Consider the following 4597-nt stretch of genomic DNA (forward strand, 5'->3'; position numbering starts at 1 on the left):
GGGCAGCCTGTATCTTGAAGCTCAGGGCTGTGTTCCTTTGTTGCTGGAGAATTTGCTTGGTATGTCTTGCCCTGGAACTTGTTGGCCCTTGTGTGGTGCTTGGTTTCAGTGTCGGTATGGAGGCATTTGATGAGCTCCTGTCAATTAATGTTCCTTGGAGTCAGGAGTTCCTTGGAGTCAGGATTTGGACTTAAGCCTCCTGCTTCCAGTTATCAGTCTTATTTTTACAGTAGTTTCAAAACTTCTCCTTCTATACAGCACCATTGATAAAACATCTACGTTAAAGATGAAAAGTTTCTCTACTGTGAGGGTCACTCAGAGAGGTTCACAGCATTACATGGAGAAGAGAAGAGGGAGGAGGGAGTTAGAGGTGACCCAAATGAGATGAGGTGGAATCAATAGTGGAGAGAGTGCGCTAGCCAGTAGTCACTTCCTTATGTGCACTCCACAACTGGACCACTCAGAGATGTTCATGGAGTTATACAGAGAAGAGAAGAAGGAGGAAGGAGACAGAGGTGGCCAGAAGGATAAAAGGGGGGAATGAAAAGGAGGGAGACAGATCCAGCCAGTAATCAGTTCCCTAAGTGTTCTCCACCGTCTGGAACACATAGAAATTCACAGAGTTGGGTAGAGTAGAGAGGGGTTAGGGAGGAGACACAGGCGACCTGGTGGAGAAAAAGGAGAGTCCAAAGGGAGAGAGAGCAGTCAAGCCAGTAATCTTGCTCCCTAGTGAAAAATTGGTCCTGAAGATTGGGTTCTTAAAGTTACAAAATTGGTAACAAATACATAGAGGCAAAAATTAAAAATCTAGAGTAGAGTTGGAATTTCAAAAATACGATGTTAAAGAAAAGAAGAAGGAGAAGAAAGAGAGAAAAAATGAACAAAGAAAAACAAACAAGGTCACAAAAATTATAAAGAAAATACAGGTACAAAATTGATAACTAATACCAAAAAGCAAAAATTAAAAATCTAGAATAGAGTTTAGAATTTCAAAAATACAATGTTAAAAAAAAGGAAGAAGAAAAATAAAGAGAGAAAACAAACAAACAAACAAAAACAATGTCATAAAAATTATAAAGAAAATACAGGTACAAAATTGATATCAAATACCAAAAAGCATAAATTAAAAATCTAGAGTAGAGTTTGGAATTTCAGATATACAATGTTATATAAAAGAAGAAGAGAAATAAACAGAGGGAAAAAAAAGTCACAGAAATTATAAAAAAACTATAGGTACAAAATTGATAACCTATACCAAAAAGCTAAAATTAAAAATCTAGAGTAGAGTTTGGAATTTCAAAAATACAATGTTAAAGAAAAGAAGGAAAAAAAAAAAAAAACAAGGTCAAAAAATTATAAAATATATATATATGAAGTTTGCTGAAGAAGAAAAAAATAGGGTCTTTTTTTTTTTTTGCAAAGTAATAGGTTATAAAAGTGAAAATTAAAGGAACAATAGAGGACTTAAATTTTTTTTTAAAAAATTAAAAAAAAAAAGAAAGAATGATCGTAAAAATTGTAAAAATATATCTAGGACTTTATCTGGTTTTGTTGTGAGTATTGTGGGTTCAGTTCATTTTTGGATAGTTCCTTGGTCCAACTTATATTTCTCAAGATCTATAGGCCCCTTCCTATGTAGTCCGTAGTAACCACAGGGTTTTAATCTCCGAGGCGTTTCCCTCTGTTAGAACTTCTTCTGTTTGCTGGTCTCTTCAGTGTCTGGTTTCCGCCCTGATACAAAGGGGACGGTGGAGGACACTTTTTTTTTTTTTTTTTTTTAAGGCTCACTTGTTCAGTCCCGCTGTGGGGAGGGAGGGAGGGATGCTGCAAACAAATAACTGGCGTGCACTCACAGTGCCTCAGCCACCCTGGGTCTGCCCCCGCTCACGGCGCGTGTAGCCACCCTGCCCACACTGCTCGGGCTCTAGGTTGTTCCGCCGGGAACAATCTGAGGCCGGCCCTGGGTTGCATGCACCTCCCAGGTCCAAGCCGATCAGGTTCAGGCACTCGGGTAGTCCTCAGAGGCGCAGACTCAGTTGGGCCTGAGTTTTGTGCTCTTCCCAGGTCCGAGCAGCTCAAGTGATGAGGTGTTTGGTGAGCGCCAATGCTGCGACTTATCGCCTCCCCGCCACTCGGTTATCTGGGTGTAAAACCGGCGCACCTTCTCAGGCAGATGTTGACCGTCCAGACCCCCGAGAAGTTTTAGTTAGCCAAGAAGCCTGCTTACAGTTTTACAGATAATGTCTCTCTGGGGCTGCGATTGCCCCTTTCCAGTTCTGGCTGCCTGTCACCAGAGGGGGAAGGTCTGTAGCCGGCTATCTCTGTTCAGTCCTTTGTTCTGTGCACGGGCCTGGCTGTGTCTTAGGTTGGGGCTGGCTTTTCGCGTGGTAGATATCCCACAGTCTGGTTTGCTAGCCCAAATTATTTCGCTCAGATAGTGCTCGGGGTATTCAGGCCAGATTCTTACTCTGAGCGATGCAGCCTGCGCCGCGCCTCCCCGCCCAGCCCCCGCTTGCCAATGGCGTGTGCAGGTGTCTGCGCTGCTTCTCCGCTGGGGGAGTTACCGTAGGGCTCGCAATCTGCGAGTTTTAATTGTTTATTTATTTTTTCTCCCTGTTAAGTTGCCCTCTGTGCTTCCAAAGCTCGGCACAGATTCGGCAGTGAGAAGGTTTCCTGGTGTTTGGAAACTTCTCTCTTTTTAAGACTCCCTTCCCGGGACAGAACTCCGTCCCTCCCTCTTTTGTCTCTTTTTTTGTCTTTTATATTTTTTCCTACCTCCTTTCAAAGAGTTGGTTTGCTTTTCTGGGTGCCTGATGTCCTCTGCCAGCATTCAGAAGTTGTTTTGTGGAATTTACTTGACATTTAAATGCTCTTTTGATGAATTTGTGGGGGAGAAAGTGTTCTCCCCGTCCTACTCCTCCGCCATCTTGGCTCCTCCTTCCTAAGTGATTAATTTAAACATTAAACTAGATGTTCATTATATCTCAGTAAAGCTGGAAGAAAAGAAAATTAAACTTCTATTATCATAAGTTCCATGAGATTATATTTCCATTGGTATTTGTCATCATTATTACAGAGAACCCAAAGTACCGTTGGTGGTGTCTGGAATTTAATCAAGGTGTTGTTCTTTTGCAGGTGGAAAGGGTTCACCTTGTGTTCAGGCAGTAAGAGATTTCAGTGACTGAGGAGAAACTTAAAGGCAACTTAAAGCCAACTAAATGCCAGTCTACTTTTATTACAACCACACACCAGGATTTCTAAACAATGTCAGTGAGCAATGACGCTCCCCCATTGGGATATACTCCTTCAAAGATTTCCTCTCATCTAGTTCTTTTGACCACAATTTTTTTTCAGGCTAAATTTTCTCATTGTTTTACAGAGATAAAGGATGTCAAAACACTACCATTTTACAAAAGAATTTTGCAGACTCTTAGCATATCTTCAGTTTCAAAGTCATCTTAAGAAAGGGAACAGTTTTGTCTTCATTTGGTGATGATAAAGAACATCCATTTACTATGATTCTGGGCTCAAAAAGCTGAAGGCTATTTTGGGGAGGCCTTTAGAAGAGTAACTCAGCCCTCAAAATTTCGAAAGACTTTCCAGTATTTTCCCTGATCCCTGCCCAGATCTTTTCTTCTCTAGCTGTTTCAGTATAAATGTAGGTGACTCTACTTGGCAATTGAAGTAAACCAAGGTAACTGACTAGAACTGGGAATCTGTGCACAAAGCACAATGCTTGAGTAATTAAGACATCAATATATCATTTTTACAGTTCTCATAATGTGTTTGCCTAGGACATCCCCACAAACTATTCACAGCATATGATTTTATTTTATAATTTATTTTATTGAAGTATAGTTGATGTACAGTGTTGTGTTAATTTCTACTGCATAACAAAGTGATTTGGTTATACACATATATATTATTTTTTGTATTCTTTTCCATTATGGTTTATCACAGGATATTGAATATAGTTACTTGCGCTATACAATAAGACTTGTCATTTATCCATTCTATACATAATAGTTTGTACCTGCTAACCCCAGACTTCCAATGCATCCTTCCTCCACCCCTCCCCCTTGGCAACCACAAGTCAGTTCTCTATGTCTGTGAAACTGTTTCTGTTTTGTAGATGTTTATTTGCATCATATTTTAGGTTCCCCATATAAGTGATATCATATGTTATTTGTCTCTCATCCTGATTTACTTCACTTAGTACGATAATCTCTAGGTCCATTCATGTTGCTACAAATGGCATTATTTCACTCCTTTATATGACTGAGTATTTTCCACTACATATGTGTACCACATCTTCTATATCCATTCATCTGTTGATGGACATTGAGGTTGTTTCCATATCTTGGCTACTGTAAATAGTCATAGCGTGTGATTTTACTTCATTGAAAACCTAAAGCCAACAATCTTAATAATGCCCTTTTCCTCTCACAATTGTTTGATCACTTATTATCCCTTTTAATATTCTAGTAACTATGTTTGAAAACTTAAAGCAACAGACAATAGGGGATTGGGATACATTTACTCTGACTTTGCTTAGAAAGGCAGTGCTTTATGGTAAAAAAAATTAGACTCTAGATCC

This window comes from Bos grunniens, chromosome 12, assembly GCF_055505025.1.
Source record: "Bos grunniens cultivar Pamir isolate PY7600 chromosome 12, Bosgru_T2T1.0, whole genome shotgun sequence".
NCBI lineage: Eukaryota > Metazoa > Chordata > Mammalia > Artiodactyla > Bovidae > Bos > Bos grunniens.